This window comes from Leptonychotes weddellii, chromosome 6 (assembly GCF_054177405.1).
Source record: "Leptonychotes weddellii isolate Sample4059 chromosome 6, ASM5417740v2, whole genome shotgun sequence".
NCBI classification, from domain to species: domain Eukaryota; kingdom Metazoa; phylum Chordata; class Mammalia; order Carnivora; family Phocidae; genus Leptonychotes; species Leptonychotes weddellii.
Window position 1 is genome coordinate 92,544,324 of NC_138374.1, and position 17,361 is coordinate 92,561,684.

Below are 17,361 nucleotides of genomic sequence, written 5' to 3' on the forward strand. Positions count from 1 at the left end.
GGAGGATGAGTTGGCCTGGTGATGGGTATTAAAGAGGGCACGTTCTACATGGAGCACTGGGTGTTACATGCAAACAATGAATCATGGAACACTACATCAAAAACTGATGATGTAATGTATGGTGATTAACATAACATAATAAAAAAAAAAGAATAAATACCAAAATTCTTATGATATGGGCTGCATTGTGTCCCCCTGAAATGTCAAAGTTGTATCCCACCCAGTACCTCAGAATGTCACTATATTTTGACATAGTGTCTTTAAAGAGGTAATTCAGTTAAAATGAGATCATTAGGGTGGGTCCCAATCCAATATGATTGGTGTTCTTATAAGAAGAAGAAATTTAGACACAGGCAGAGAGAAGACCATGTGAAAACTCAGAGAGAAGAGGCCATCCACAAGCCAAGGATAGACCTCAGGAGAAGCAAACCCTGCCAACACCTTGATCTTGACTTCTGGCCTCCAAAATTGTGAAAGAATAAATTTCTATTCTTTAAGCCACACAGTCTGTGGTGCTTTATTATGGCAGAAAATGAATGCATCTTAATAGGGCTACCAAGTCCTCCATGGCGTAGGGTACACAAATCTTTGACCCTTCAAAAGGTAGAGCCTAATTCTCCTCCCCTTGAGTGTAGGCTAGTGGCTCGCCTCTAACACATAGAATGTGGTAGAAGCCACAGGGTGTGGCTTCCCAGATAAGGATTTAAAAGGCATTATGGCTTCTTCTCTTTCTCTTGGATCGTTGCTCTGGGGGAACCAACTGCCATATCATGATGACTCTTAAGGAGCTCCATGGAGGGGTTCACCTGGTAAGGACTGAGGCCACATAGGCGAGCTATCTTGTAAGGAGACCCTACAGTCCCTGACAGGCCTCCAGGTGACTGCAGCTCTCGCCGGTGTCTTGATTTGTGGCTTCATGAGAGACTCTGGGCCAGAACCACTCAACTAAGTTCCTCCTGAATTCCATATCCACGGAAACTGTGAGATAATAAATGCTTGTTGCTTTAAGCTGCTAATTTGGGGGGCAATTTGTTACACAGCAGTAGATAACTAATGCAGCTGGACTCAAACTCCTCTCCTAGACTTGCCTCTTTCTACTCTCTCTTATTCTGAGCTCCAGCCCCATTGGCTTTCTTACCAGACCTCAAACTCCCCATGTCCCCCAAGCCCATGTTTCTAAAATGCACCCCTACATTCTTCCTTATTTGAGTCTTACTCATCCTTTGATTACATTTCAAGCACTAATTTCTTTTTTTTTTTTAAGATTTTATTTATTTATTTGACAGAGAGAGACACAGTGAGAGAGGGAACACAAGCAGGGGGAGTGGGAGAGGGAGAAGCAGACTCCCCGCTGAGCAGGGAGCCTGATGGGGGGCTCGATCCCAGGACCCTGGGATCATGACCTGAGCTGAAGGCAGACGCTTAACTGACTGAGCCACCCAGGCGCCCCTCAAGCACTAATTTCTTAGGGAATCTTTCCTGACCCTTAGTCTAGTAATATGCTCTCGTTAAACCATGCTCCTTTCCTTTAGAAGACTTTCCTCAGCTTATTATTTGTCCTTTAGGGTGATTATTGAATTGATATCTGTCTTCCCCACTAGACTAGAAGCCACATGAGGCCAGAGATGGTGCTGTTTTTGCTCACCTCTATGTCCCCAGTACCTATACAATTTAGTCAGTCAATAATTATTGGATAGATGGATGGATGAATGGATTTTAGCCAATATCTGCCGATCCTTGCTCTTAAGGAACAAGTCTTACATTTCCGAAATGGGGACTCAACTTTTGTTGCATCTCCTAGTTACAGGGTCATCTGTAAACGTACAACACTATTAACCAATCTGTAGCTAAATCTGTGTAGGGTTCTGAAATCTGCACGGTTTGCTTATACATGTTATGCCATTAAAATTTTTTTTGTATTCCTTTAGTATCTTTGTAAAAATTCCTTTTCGAAATTCCATTAGCTTTGGCAGTGTTTATGAGTGAGGAGAGGAAATCTGGAACAGGTGAAAGGGTAAAGCTCCCACAGGTGGATGGGTGCGGCAGCTGGGGTGGTTGCCACACCTCTGCTTTGCAGCTGTGGGACAGGATTCGAGTGGCTTGATGTGGGGGAGGAGTGTGCAAGGCCAGTGCTTCTGGAGTAAAGATGCAGCAGCTTTGCAGATGGTGCGCTGCAAACAGCTTTACCTTAATTGATGAGCCTTGAGAAAAGAAGGCCAAAGAGAAACAGTGGTTATGAACTGGATCATCCTTCCTTGTAGAGACAAAAACATGGATGGCTCAGCACCTGACAGACAGAGTGATCCTGGAGTAGAGAGCCCCAACCCATTTTTTAAGATAAATATCATAATTTTAAATAAAAAATAGATGCTTTTAAATCCAAGAGCTTTATTAAATCAAACTATTTAGCCGCATTTAGCCTGGTTTGCCCTAGTTTGAATTTGTGTTGTCTGTAAGTGTAGTTTATGAATGACATTTCTTTAAAAGGAAAAAAAAAAAAACCAGAAGGCTGTTTATCCTGTGCCTCTTTATCTCAGGCTATTTTGCATGTATATGTATGTACATATATCTGTAATTTCTCCCTACAACCAGGAAGGCCAGACTTGGGAAGAGCTTTTATTCATTATTTAATCAAGGAAAGAGCCTTAACTCAAACAAGAACAGGGGAGGGCCTGTGGGGTGGGGGAGCATGTCCAAGCAGGAGTGAAAGAGGCTGGGTGAGAGAAAGAGAGCATTTTTATAAACAGACTCTCAAGATAAAAACCTGAACAAAGAGCAACAAACAGCTCCTTCTTGCATCTTTTTTTCTTTCTTTCTTTCTTGAAGCTCCTGACAGACTCAATTCCCTTCCTGCATAATCCCCTCTCATTTCTTTCTGGAGCAATGTCAGTGTTCTGAATACAGAAATACATCACCGCTTCTTTCCCCTTGAGGTTACTCCTTCCTCTGTCTACAGACAGGCAAGAGCCGAGCCCAGCCCCCCAGCGGGCTCAGTGGTTTCAAATCCTGCCTCCACCTCCACCCAGGGCTCTCCCCTCACCTGAGATTGTGTCCCTGATTTAATTAACTGTGCAAGCAGCAGATGGTGGCTGACATTCGGCCTCAGTCCCACTTGGGGCGAGACAGGGGCACCTGGGGCTGCTGACCCCTCTGAGCACCTCAGAGTGCCGGGCCTCCCGCCAACTTCATCTCACTTAAGCCTCACAATCACCCTGGAGAGGGGTTCCTCTCACCTTCATCTTGCAGATAAGCTGACTGAGTCTCCAAGAGACAGCTCCATGTTGATGGAAGGAGCCCTGGCTTGGGAGTCAGCCCTGTCTTCCCACCACGGTGAGCTCTCCAAGGCTCTTGCTTTCCCCATGCAAGTGTCCTCCCCAGAGAACATTCCTTTGTGGCCTAATCTCCCCCTCCTGTGTTTCTCCAATCAGCTGTGTCCCATTGCCTCCTTTAGCTTGCATTAATTCCTTAATTCAGCAACTACTTCTTGAGCACCTCCTGTGCGAAGCCTGGAACTCCTCCTATGGAGTTTCCATTCCAGTTAAGGAAGACAGGTAACAAACAAGCAGGTGTGTCCCTCCCTCAGACAGTGCAAGTACTGAGGGAGGAGGAGAGACCAGGCAGGCACAGAGGATAGGACATTGGGCATGGGGCATGGCGGGGTGGGGGAGGGGGCTTCTGGCCCTTCTCTGTTGGATGGTCAGGGAGGCCATGTGAAAGGTGATGCTCAAGAGCAGACCTGAAGGGAGGGAGGGATTTGGTCTCGGTAGAGAAACAGGACATACAAAGGTGCTGGAGTCCTCGGTGTGTCTGAGGAACAGTTAGGAGGCCGTGCAACCGAGGGGAATAGTCAAGGAGGTGGGATAGGTGAGAGTAGAGTGGAAGACCAAAGTGGGCCCGGAAGCAAGAGATGAGGTCAGCAACTCAGCGAACAGAGCATGAAGGCCTTCAGCTGTTACAGCTTTGGTTTTTCCTCTAAGCGAGTTGGAAAGGTACTGCAGGGTTGGCAACAGAGGAGCGACATGGTCAGACCTGATCACTCTGGTTGCTGTGTTAAGAGCAGACCAAGGCGGGGAGGCAAGATCAGTCACAGGAAGACCCATGCGGGACGTCTGCAGTCATGCAGGCGCAAGCTGGAGGCGACTGGAAGTGAGGAGCGTGGTTAGAGTCTGGAGATCTCTAGAAGGGGGAACCAACAGAGTTGCTGCTGGCTTGGATGTAGGACTCAAGACAGAGAGGAATCATGGCTGACTTCAAGGTTTGGGCTAGAGCAACAGGACGATGGAGTTGCAGTTATGGAGAGAGAGAGAGAAGACCATGAGAGGAAGAGAAACAGGTGAGACTAGAGAGGGAGGTTTGAGAAAAGAGAAGGTGGGAGCCATCACCCAGGAGCAAAGGAGAGTGAACAGAGTAGGGAAACTCAATAGGATTGCCCAGCAGAGCTGAGGGCTCTGTTGAGGTTTGTGGCCATGAATGTAAAGTGGCCTCATGGCCACGTTTTGTTTTTGCAAACTGTGGTAAGCTGTAGCTTTTGTAAGCATTTGTACAGGTGTGGAGTAAGGCAGGGAGTGGGATCTAACCAAGGATGGGGATTCGAGGCCAACACACTGGAGAACAGATGCGAGGGCACTGAGCTTACACATGGGAGGGATGATAAAAAGGTCAGTGCTCCTGAAGCCAGACAGGAGGGGAGCAAGCAAGAAGGCCGAGGCCAGGGAGAAGTGGGCAGGCAGGATCAATGGCTTGTGTACCTTGGAAAGGTGGTGAACTGACAGAGAGGGTGGGCCGGGAAGTCCGGAGGTGCTGATGAAGCCAAATGGGTGCGGGAGTCGGCTGTAGTAGGCTCAAGGGTGGGAAAATGGGAGGGAGTGGCCCCAGGACCAGCTTCCCTGACATCTCCCCTATCTTGGGCTCCCCTCCTGCCCTTCTACCTGATTTTCCAAGAATCCTTTCCCTTTCTGATATTTATGTCATTAATTGATGCACATCCAGCTCATTCCCCCTGTCCTGTCAGTCCCTGCTTGTGTCAGTCTGTCTGGGACATCAGAGAATTGGAGGTCATGGGATTAAACACACAAGAGTTTTATTAAGGGAAATGTCTGTGAGAGGAAATGGAGAAGGGGCTGGGCAAGGCTGGGAGAGCCGTGAGACCACCATGCAATCCCAACCCCCGGTGAAGGACAGAGACAGACAGAGACAGAGAGATTGAAGGGAGGGAGAGAGGGGAGGCTGGTTGGAAGCATCTAGAGAGCTGCGCAATTGAACAAAGTTTACAGGCCAGCAGGTTGGCAGTTTGGCAGGATGTCCTCTCGCTGAAGGCATTTGTTAGAGACCCCATCCCTCGGGCAGGGGTCTGCCTTAGCAGCCCTGACGCAGCCGATCACTGACTAGGAGCAGCTCCAGGAAGCACGGGGCTAGCGCAGCAGCGGATTTCAGAGTGCGGCAGCTGGGGCCCTTAGACAATTATTCTGCACACATGGCGGTCCCGGAGGCATGTTGTTGTGGACAACGCCACACCACTCCAGCGGCAGGACCAAGCTCAGGAGTGAGGGCACAGCTTTTAAACTCACCGTCCTGTACCTAATGGCTTCTTGCTAAACTCTGGGGACAACTTGCACAAGAAAAGCATGTCAGCAAAGTACAGCTGCCTGGTGGTGCTCCCCACATGGTCCTCACCTCAGAGATGTTTCTCGGCCCTCGGGGAAGCTGCACTGCTAAGTCCCCGTCCAGCTGCCACTGTTAAAATGGGCTTAGCAGGAGTTGGACTCTGAAAGCATCAGGGCAAGCGGACACAGAGATGGAGCCAGTGTCTCCCTGAGCCCATTTGTCACTCCTCGGCTGACAGCAGTGGGCTCCCTGTCTCCACAGACGGCTGTTTCCTTCTCTCTGTTTGGCATTCCTCATGTCCCGCGCAATTTTCTGCCCCATATTTCCCGCTCATTGACACCTGGAAACTCAGCCATCAGAAGCTTCACCTCAAGACTTTGCTCCCCCCACCCCACCCACCCAATTCCTCAGGCCTCTTCACAAAATAAATGCCATCTCCAGCCCCTGGCAGTTTGCACCTTCACCGTAAAATGCACCTTGGATTTTTCTTTCTCTCCACAATTCCTTTCACTCCATGTCCCTCCATGACTCTTGATGTGTCATCCATGTGCTCTCAAGTCTGTTCCTGCAGCTCTAGGACTGCTTCCAACCATTGGCTCACGCTCCAAGTGTCCTCCTCGGCTAATACGACCCATTGTTTTCTGCCTTCTGTCCTTTTCCTCCTTCCCGCCTTCTCACTTCCTTTAAGACAGAAACAAAACAAAACGCTCCCTCCAATGGTGGGGTCGTTCAGAACAACACCTCAGTTTGACCAGCCCTGCCCCCAGCAGGTCTGCTGAGACCCCACTGGATGCACCCCTAAAAGGCAGGGTTTTAGAGATTGGGTTGGACCTGGAGTCATAATCAATTCTGAAGCAAAGATTATACAGGTAGTTTCCTCAAGGTTGCCACTAATGAGAGCAGAGCTAGACCTCAATCCCATATCCCTTCAACTGCATATTGACAGTGTTTCCAATTAAGAAGAAATCCCAGCACAGGGTGAGGCCATGGGTTCTCCACCACTTTAGTGTGCTGGTGGAGGACCAGCTGCCTGGAGCTCAGGAGAAACACAGACCCTAGGCCCCACTCACACCTACTGAGTCACCATCTGTGTTTCCACATGTGACTCCTCCATGCATTAAACAGTCATGAACACCAATCCAGAGGCCCTCAGCCACGCCCCACCCCTCTGGTCCAGATTAGAGGCTCCAGAACACGATATTTGGCGGGCAGTTCATAGTGGAGTACAGAGAGCTCTCTGTAACACGATGGATGCTAAATCAATTTTCTTTACTGACAACCTGGTTAAACAGTCCTGTCCCTTCATTATTTTCGTCTTCTATAAGTGGCAAGTTAAGTTAATCATTTTCCAGGGATATTTTCAAAGGAGGATACTCTAAAGGGGACTCCAAGGTACACCTGGTGACTGCAGCATCTTCGATGTGTGCTAAATGACCACACGCCGGGAGCCCACCCTTTGTGGCACTCTGCTCGCAAGAGTGGACTCGGAGAGACACAGTCAGACATAGATGCTTTACAGACTCTCTGCTCCACCGTATCCACTGAGACACCTGTGTGGTGCCCCAAGCTATTCTCAGACTGACATGCCGCCTCTGGGTTGTCACCCAGCCAGCACTCTTTGTGATGTAAATAATAAGAATACCTCAAAACATTGATTTTTGGATCCAGAGGCACCTTCCTTCCTCCGGACCCACAGACAGGAAGAAAGGCATCCTTGGCAAGAGACCACGTGGCCTGCACTGAGCCTCTGGATAGCTGAGGGCAGGGAAACTCATATGAACAAAGGGGCAGTCCGGTTATATCTCACGCTGAAATGAGGTAAAAGGTCAGAAACGCACTCTCAACAATTTTACCCCTAGGCACAGCAGGTGTGTGTGCATGCAGAGTGGTTACCAAAAATGAGCCTTGAGGAAGAAATTGTTTCTATCTGAATGGCAGTGTCTGCACCACATTTCCATGAGATGTTACGTTTGATTTGGATGCACCTGCCCAATACACAAAGATAAACATCTGGAGCCATGAAAGGTTCTACATTTCAGGGCTGTTCTGGATCAATACCAAATGAGGATGTAGATTTCTTCTTTCTGCTCATGACAAAAATGTGCTTGAAACACGTAAAATCCTTTGGCTCTGCTTTCATTTAAAAAGCACAATTATTCCTGAAGTTTTCAGTTTGCTACCACAGACAGTTTTCTGCTCAGTGTAGTAATCCAAAATATCCATCCATAACGCTTAGCATCTGCTCTATACAGAGCACCATATTTTGACGTTCTAGGAAAACTTTTTAAATAAAGGAAGGAAGGAAAGAAAGAAAAAAGGAAAGGAAGGAGGGAGGGAGGATTAAAATATCCTCTAAGGGTATTTCCCTCTCTGGGGGGCTAATAATAGATAAACTTTAAAAATATTTACATTGGCAGATTCTTATGTTGATTGATTGATGGTCTCCATATTTTTAGTAGAGGGTTGCTGGCAAAAGCAGGTGAAAACAATTAGTAATGATTTCATTATAAATCAATTTACTGTAAAGGTCAATGGCTCTTTGTTTTGAATAAGATCTCTCCTAACCCTTCTATGATCTGTGATATTCCTTTACATGTTGCTTGGTTCAGAGGTATCGTTCAATTTTTAAAAATTATTCAGTAAATGAATAAATGAATGCTCATATTTATATGAAAATTTCATGACTGTCTACAGGAATATTTGAATTTCATATATTCTACCTTTCACAGCTGGGATAGGATCTAGACTCAGTTAACACTTGGCTGTACTGATCATTTTAATTATGATACTTCACCAAAGAAGTCAGCACAGAGCCTTTTTTTTTTAAGATTTTATTTACTTATTTAAGAGAAAGAGAGAGAACGACCGGGGGGGTGGGGAGGGGGAGAAGCAGACTCCCCGCTGAGCAGGGAGCCCAACACAGAACTCCATCCCAGGACCCCAAGATCATGACTGAGCTGAAGGCAGACGCTTAACCGGCTAAGCCACCCAGGAGCCCCACAGAACCATTTTTAACCTACAAATCAACAAACCACCCAATAGAAAAAAAGAATAAAAGATATAAATAGTCAAGGGGCTCCTGGATGGCTCAGTCATTAAGTGTCTGCCTTCGGCTCAGGTCATGATCCCAGGGTCCTAGGATCGAGCCCCATATCAGGCTCCCTGCTCTGCGGGAAGCCTGCTTCTCCCTCTCCCACTCCCCCTGCTTGTGTTCCCTCACTCGCTGTGTCTCTGTCAGAGAAATAAAATCTTTTAAAAAAAAGATATAAACAGTCAATACACAAAAAAAGAAAATACAGTTGGCCAACAAACATAGGAAAAGATGCTCCCCCTAACTAGCAATCATGGAAATGCAAATTAATACACCCGGGAGACACCATGTTCGACCCATCAAATGGGCAGCAATGGGTACGATGGCATGAAGGGGAAGGGCTCTGAAGTCAGGCTAACTTGGTCCAAATGCTGGATCCACTGTATGTATAAGACTCTTAACTTCTCCGGGTCTATAAACAGGTAATATATTAATACCTACTTTGTTGGCTTACTGCAAGCATTCAATGATTTCATACACATAAAGCATTTAGAACCTTGCCTGGCAGAAAGTAAGCACTTGATAAATTTATCTGTTATTGACACCCAGTGCTGAGGAACGTGGGGAAGCACATACTCTTGCACACTGTTGGTTGGATTATAAATTAATACAGACACTTTGGAAGGTAATCCAGCCTAGTGGCTTCTGTTGAAATGGATTATATATCCTGTGACCATACAGTTGTTTCTGAGTACTCACGCCTCAGAAACAAGTATATTTGTTTCCTTCTCATGCTCCCTGCAGCAGTACGTAATGAAAGATATCTGGAAACTATGAAATAGCAGACTAGCTAATTATGGTGTAATTATGAATACTATTTAGCACTAAAAGAGAACAAGGTATTTTTCTGAGTACTGACATGGAATGATCTCCAAGACATATGGTTGAATAAAAATAGCAACCATCAGTGCAATGATGTGATATCATTGTAAATACCGTTTATGATAATGACATTTTAAATGATATGATATTTATGTGGCATTTGTGTAAACACCTCATTATTTTATGTATGTGTGTGTGTTTATGTAAGTGCAGTCAACTCTAAGGGAGGTGTGATAGTCAAAGAGAACTTTATTTGCATTATTTTATTTTTTATAATGTATTTCTGTGTTACTCATATAATTAATTAGGGAAGAGGGAATAGGGAGTTATTTTTTGATGGTCACAGAGTTTCAGTTTGGGAGGATGAAAACGTTCTGGAGAAGGATGGTGCTGATGGTTGCACAGCAGGGTGACTGTCCTTAATGTCACAGAACTGTATGGTTAAAAACAGTAGAAAATTTCATGTTAAGTCTATTTTACCACAATAAACATTTTAATTTAATTTAATTTAAAAGTCCTTTATATGATAACATGAAACAATAGGATGACTCGGGTCAAGGTTGAGTTTGTGCCACAGAGTCCAGAGGTGGAGCCTTTCAAGGAGCCCAGGGTTTGGAATGGGGAGAGTCAGAGAACCGCACGCAGGTCTGGAAAGGAGAGGCAAAGGGGAGGCCAGTGAGCCCAGGGAAGCAAAGTCTTGAGAAAAGATGGGAAACACAATGAGACATTCTGTGGAATGTCAGCAGTGCCCAAGTGATGGAACTGGGCCTCGATCTGCTGGAAGAGAGAGAACGTGACTCCCCTAATTCCGCTCCCTCTCTCTCCAGTCAGAAACCCTGCAGAGATAAGTTCACAGGTGGGAGGACTGGGGGGTGGAGGGAGAAGAAAGAAAAGAAAGGGTCATCAAAAGTAGAATCTCATAACTGCTCGCATTTTTTGCTGCAGCAGCTCCTCTTTCAAAGAGCTTTCACGCACCTGGAGAGAACTTGATTTCTTTCTGAGAATATGCCTTTCAAGTAGATTAAAAACTATTTTCGTGAATCACGGCTGTTTACATGCAAACCTGTCATTCAGTTGATGTGTGCCTCACAGACGCCCACAGAGTCTTATCAATGCCTCCCTTCCTTTTTTTTGGATAATTTCCATTAGGTTCCTAGCAGTGTGTCTGGGCAAGGGAGGAAAGTGAGGGAACCACAGGGTATTTTATTTCCTCAACAAAGTGAAAACAAAACTGGGAAGGGCATCATGGGGATGGGCCTGGAGCAAGAATTTAGCGTCTCCTCCAGCTGGAATGAGAGCAAGATGGTCTCAGAAGCTGACCAGTGCTGAGCTCACCCATTGCCTGAGGGAGGCAAGGTCCACCCTAATCTACAGATTTAACAACTTCCCATGGTCAGAAACACTTGAGTTCCATGGCTTTGGCCACCTACCCGTCAGTATAGCCTAATACCCAGGCCACACTCAAGGACAGAGAAAGGCTTTCTCTAGAGAAGGACACATCGGCTTATGTGGGTGCAATAAAGCCTTGAATTCAAATACCATTGACCCTTGAACAACACAGGTTTGAAATGCATAGGTTCACTAATATGTGTGTTTTTTCCAATAAATACAGTATGGTATCGTAAATGTATTTTCTCTTCTTTATGATTTTCTTAATAACATTTTCTTTTCTCTATCTTACTTTATTGTAAGAATACAGTATACAATATATATAACATACAAAATATGTGTTAATAGACTGTTTATATTATTGTTAAGGCTCCCCGTGAACAGTAGGCTATTAGTAGTTAAGTTTGGGGGGAGTCAAAAATTATACATGGATTTTCAACTGTGGGGAGACTCAGTACCACTAATCTCCAGGTTGTTCAAGGGTCAAGCATATTGTAGATTCCAAAATTCCAGAACAAAGTTTAAAACATTTTCTGAATTTAATTTATGTTGTGGTGTTTGGGGTTCTTTTGCCAAATTTTTTTTAAAAGCAGTTAGTAAACCACTTTGATCTAGAAGCTACATTGTTTTCTAGAATTTATGACATTGAATGTAAAAGTATTCTCTATGCTGAAGATTTTGATCTAAATTCTAGAAGGATAAAGAGATGGCTTGTAAGTCTTTGGAAAGAAAAAGTTGATCCATTCAAGCCAACGTAAGACAAAAATAGATAACAAACCAATGGCTGGGTCTGTGTGTGTGTGTGTGTGTGTGTGTGTGTGTGTGTTTGGCTGAAGAATCCACAAGATTTTTAATAATGTTTCAAGGACAAAGTTGAAAAATATGGTCAGGATATTAACAAATACAGGTTGATTTCTAACTGACCAAACAGCATTGCCCCATGATTATTAATTTTGTAAATCTAGGTTTCTTCATTTATAAAATAAAAAAGATTTAGATACCCACCAAGTTCTTCTCCGCCTCTTCATCCTGTGATTGTTTTACCTGGAGGAAGGTCCCCAAGAGATACTCCCAAGATTTTCCAAAGTCTGTCTTAATTCGGATGAAAAGGTAGGAGACATGCTTACAAAGCCCGAAAAGACACAAAGGAGGAGCAGTTACTGCCTTTGAGAATAGAATTGGCATTCAAAATTACCTACCTCCCTCTCCAGCCAATAATGTCATAGTTTGATACTAATGAGATAAAATGTAACTGTATAAAGTTCTGATTTTTAAAAATCCATCCTATGAGGTCAGCATATTGGAAATCAATCTCAGTAGCAGTTCAGATAAGGAAATTGCAGAGATCTAGTTGACCTTAAATTCGGTATCAAACATCAGAATGCCATATTTCAAGCCTGGAGGCAAAAGAGGACTTAATATGGACTAAGCTATATTAATAAAATATGGGGTCCTTACCAAAGGGCATCATGGTCCTACTCCATACTCTGTCCTGAATTTGGAGTACCATGTTCAGCACTGGACACCATCCATTAAGAAGAACATGAACAGGGGCACCTGGGTGGCTCAATCAGCTAAGTGCCCGACTCTTGATTTCATCTCAGGTCATGATCTCAGGATCGTGAGATCCAGTCCCCAGTCAGACTCTGCGCTCAGCATGGAGTTTGCTTGTCCTTCTCTGTCTGCTCCTCCCACTGCTTGCACATGCTTTCTCTCTCTCTCTCTCAAATAAATAAATAAAATCTTTAATAATAAAAAAAAAAGGACATGAACAAGTGGAAAGCACCCAAGGAAGAGGGAAAAACGGCAGCAAGACATCTTAAAGGGAGGTGCCTGGGTGGCTCAGTTGGTTGAGCGACTGCCTTCGGCTCAGGTCATGATCCTGGAGTCCTGGGATTGAGTCCTGCATCAGGCTCCCTGCTCGGCGGGGAGTCTGCTTCTCCCTCTGACCCTCCTCCCTCTCATGCTCTCTCTCTATTATTCTCTCTCTCTCAATAAATAAATAAAAATCCTTAAAAAAATTATTTAAAAAAAAAAGACATCTTAAAGGGTGTTAGCCTACCACCCCCACTCCCAGCCCCTGGCCATCGCCCCAGCGGACCTGGCTTAGCTCTTTGACAGCATTGCCAGGCTGTGGATATACGTCTGCTTGAACATGTGCGCATGAGAAAACACCATTTCCTGGTCTATTAGAAACTTTGTCCTTACCCTGAATGGAAATCTTATTCTCTAGGACTTCTCCACTCACTGCTCCAGGTTCTAGAGCCCTGGGGCCACACGGGTCCATTGTAATCCCACTTCTACATAAACAGTCCTTCTAGTAAGTCAAGAAAATGGATGTTCACCCCAAGAAAACTTTCCAGGTAAAATTGGGCTGATTTTAAAGATTGATTTTTAAGATCCTTTCTCAGCTAGTTGCCCATAAGGGTTAGAAGTCTGTCCATTCAGAGGTGAAGGCCCCATGGTCATTCCTTCCTCCTTGCATCATTCAGAAGCAAACAGAGGCGCTGTATTCTGCCAGCCTGTCATCTGAAGCCAAGAGATGCTCAAAAATTGGAACAATGATCCCTACACATGACTTTTCTGATTCTTAAGGGTATTTCTGGTTTACACAAAATTCTTAGAACTCTTTTAGCTCATGTTGATTTTAAAAATAAATATATGCCCTAGAGCATTGTATGAACACCATCAAAATTCCAGGTCTCAATTCCAAACAAGTTGAAAATCATTGGTTTGGTTAACCGTTTTCCTACTACTTCCAAAATACTTTTAATTATCTTGCTTTTAAAAAAAAAGAAAAGGGCATTGATTGCTATTGATCCCTATCCTATTCTGTATTTGACAGACATGTATTTTTTAATTCTGCTGCTGACATTGCTACATAATTTCACTTATCTGGTATTTATCTGAGTGCCTACCATGTGCATGACATTATTGAGGTACATGGCAAACAAGAACGAAACAAAAAAACAGTGAGGTGAGCTCTTTGGAGGGTGGGGGTGAACTGTTTGGGACAATATCCCCGATTTACAAAGAAACACTGAAATACAGGGGAGTTTGGGTGACTTGCCTTCCAAGGGGGACGGGATCAAAATCGGTCCTTTTGTTCACAGACCTGAAAAAGATCACGGAGTGCTGCTGGGGTCTCTTCATTGATGTTTCATAACCTCTTTTTAAAACCCAGCTTGTTCAAAGTAAATAAAATGTTGCTTGTGTAAGTAATTAATCAAGAATTACAAGGAAGGTTTATTTTGAGGCCAATAGCAAGCAGTCTCCTGAGGCGATCAACAAACTCTCTTTCAGTAAATAATTACTTAAGTTAAAATTATTTACTAAATTAAGTCATTCCTTTTGTGGTATCTCTAAAACTTAAAGTAATTGGTTGGATTCGCTTTAGTTTGGTGTTTTATAAAGAAGAAAATAGTGCTACATAATGAATTAACTGTGCAATTAACTATAAATTTAGTACTTCAGAAACACATTTTTAATGACTAAGAACAGGTACAAAGAGCCCTGCGTGGTTTTTTAAATTTTTTTTTTTAAACTCTAGGTATAATTTTCCATCTCGATTAGTGCAGGATTGCTGGGAAAGTGTTAGCACAGCATAAATTATTATTTCCTATTTACCAAGAGTCAGCAACACGGAAAGCCCGTTTCACAGAGCAGTAGCCACAGGCCCCAGCCCTGGGCCCCTGGTGAGAGCCACTTTGGCCTCCAGGTGGGTCCAGTTCCTTCCTTTCCCTCTTTAGCTCCCACGGAAGTACAGGTTCTCCTGGTAGCGCTTCCTGGTTCCCTCCTGGGGTTAGGTGGGAACGGTAATGATCTCGCCCCAGAGCTTCCTCCCTTTCTCAAACCACAACACTTCCCTCTTATAATTATGAGGAGAGAAATAACAAAAATTAAACCTGGGTTAACTAACACCTTTAATAATTAACGAATTTCTTTGTTGTGTTCTTAAGCTTTAGGAGTTAAATGCGAATCAACAGCTCTTAAGAGCAGGAAAGAAGACTGAACCCCCCTCATTAAACATCTGCACCCTGCAAAGATATGTGCTATCATGTCATCTTCCCCCACACTTTAGGGTTCCTTGCTATGAAACCAGAAGTGTGCCTCTGCCACGTGCCAGGCACCAGGCTTCGGGCTCCTTCCAGCATGCCATCTCATTGGATTTTCACAACAGTGCCATGATGTTGGTGTGGCAAGTGTTAACTCACTGGGGAGAAAATGGAGGACTTTTCCAGTGCTGTGTAGCTTCTTTGTAACACAGCCAAAATAGGTCTCCTTCCGTCACCTTCACACACACACTCCCCAAAGGGAAATCAGGAATTAATTCAAAATGTCAACTAGGAGGTGTTCTCTATCTTAGCTTCCAACATAGATGACCAAAGTCCCAATGACCCTAAAACTCCATAAAATGCTTCATTTACCAACAAGTTGGGTTTCCGTAGTTAGCACACTTCAGACAGGCAGAAAAGTAAACATATTTGTTGTAGAAAGAGAGAATTTTGCCAACAAGAGTTGAAAAAAAAAATGTACTTGGACCATCACCATAAGTAAACACATTAGTTAGCCAGAATGCTCATTCCCCTAACATGGCCAGTGAGTAAGGTCTCCCTGGCTCTGTGATGTCTCCAAGACATTGCACTGTGGTACACAGACTTGCTTTCCATTCCCATGTCAAGGCCAACGGCCATTGCTCAGCCCTTACCTTCTGGACCTCTTTGTAGTGTTTGAGCCTCCTGAACACCCTACTGCTTCCTTCAGTGACTCCTCTAGCATCTCCTGTGATGGTTAATTTTAGGTGTCAACTTGACTGAGCTGAGGGATACCCAGATAGCTGGCAAACCATGATTTCTGGGTATGTCTGAGATGACATTTCCAGTAGAGATTAGCATTTGTAATTAGTAGACTGAGTAAAGATCTCCCTCACCAATGTAGCTGGGCACCATCCAATCCATTGAAGGCCTGAACAGAACAAAAAAGTAGAGGAGGGGTGAGTTTGTTCTCTTTCTTGAGCGGGAACATCCATCTTCTGCCCTCGTGCATTGGCGCTCCTGGTTCTCAGGCCTTTGGACTTGGACTGAATTACACCACCAAGTTTCCTGGTTCCCCAGCTTGTATATAGCAGATTGTGGGAATATAGATATATAGTAAGACACCAAGTATCACTTTCAGGTGACACCAACACCTCTGCAACTCACTCTAATACAAAGTAAAGAAGCAGCAGATGTGGGTTGAAATTGCAGTGGTAGGTCTTGGAAGCTATATTAAGGCTTTAGCACATTAGTCCAAGGACAATGGAAAGCTATTGGTGTATTTTAGTAGAAAAAAAAGTTTGACTAGGTTTGCATTAGTCCAAGATCACTTAGGCTGCATTAAAAATAAGTAAAATGTCATTAGAGTGAATGGATGAGAAGGTAGCAAGAATGGCCACCATAAGATCATGTAGGAAGTTGCTGCAATTGTCTGGGAAAGAGAGAATGGTTGCTAGGCCTGGAGTAGGGGCAGCAGAGTGGAAGTGGATAAACTCTATAGGTAGGTGAAGCATGACTTGTGGGACTTGGTGACTGAGCAGAGATGGGGAGGGAGGGACCTAAGATGACTTCCTAGTGCCTGGCTGGATGGCGAAGCCTTTTCTAAGCCATGGGGTTGAAGGGGGTGGAGATGGTGAATTCAGTCCTGTGTGTGCTGAGTATGAGGTGTCTGTGAGGTCTCTCATGGGAACCTTCTTTAAGAAACATCCATGGGTCAGGGAGGGATCAAAGCTAGGGTTAAATATTTGGGAGCTGTGGCCATATGACTGAAGTCACGGGGATGGCCAAGATCACCCTGGGAGAGTGTGCATATTAATAAATGAAGAGACCTGAGGCCACCATTACCTTGATCCCAAAACCAGACAAAGACCCCGTCAAAAAGGAGAATTACAGACCAATATCCTTGATGAACAGGGATGCAAAAATTCTCACCAAAATACTAACCAATAGGATCCAACAGTACATTAAAAGGATTATTCACCTGACCAAGTGGGATTTATCCCTGGGCCACAAGGTTGGTTCAACATCCGCAAATCAATTAACGTGATATGATACATTAACAAAAGAAAGAACAAGAATCATATGATCTTCTCAATAGATGCAGAAAAAACATTTGACAAAGTACAGCATCCTTTCTTGATCAAAACTCTTCAGAGTATAGGGATACAGGGTACATACCTCAATATCATAAAAGCCATCTATGAAAAACCCACAGCGAATATCATTCTCAATGGGGAAAAACTGAAAGCTTTCCCCCTAAGGTCAGGAACGTGGCAGGGATGTTCACTATCACCACTGCTATTCAACATTGTATTAGAAGTCCTAGCCACAGCAATCAGACAACAAAAAGAAATCAAAGGCATCTAAATTGGCAAAGAAGAAGTCAAACTCTCACTCTTTGCAGATGATATGATACTTTAT

The 17,361-nt window shown here is 44.3% G+C and overlaps 1 protein-coding gene across 1 annotated transcript in view; it reads right to left on the minus strand.

Moving 5' to 3' along the window:
• The window catches only part of TNR (tenascin R), a 399,529-nt gene that overhangs the window by 348,758 nt on the left and 33,410 nt on the right, over positions 1-17,361 (minus strand). The gene's annotated exons all lie outside the window — the stretch shown is intronic.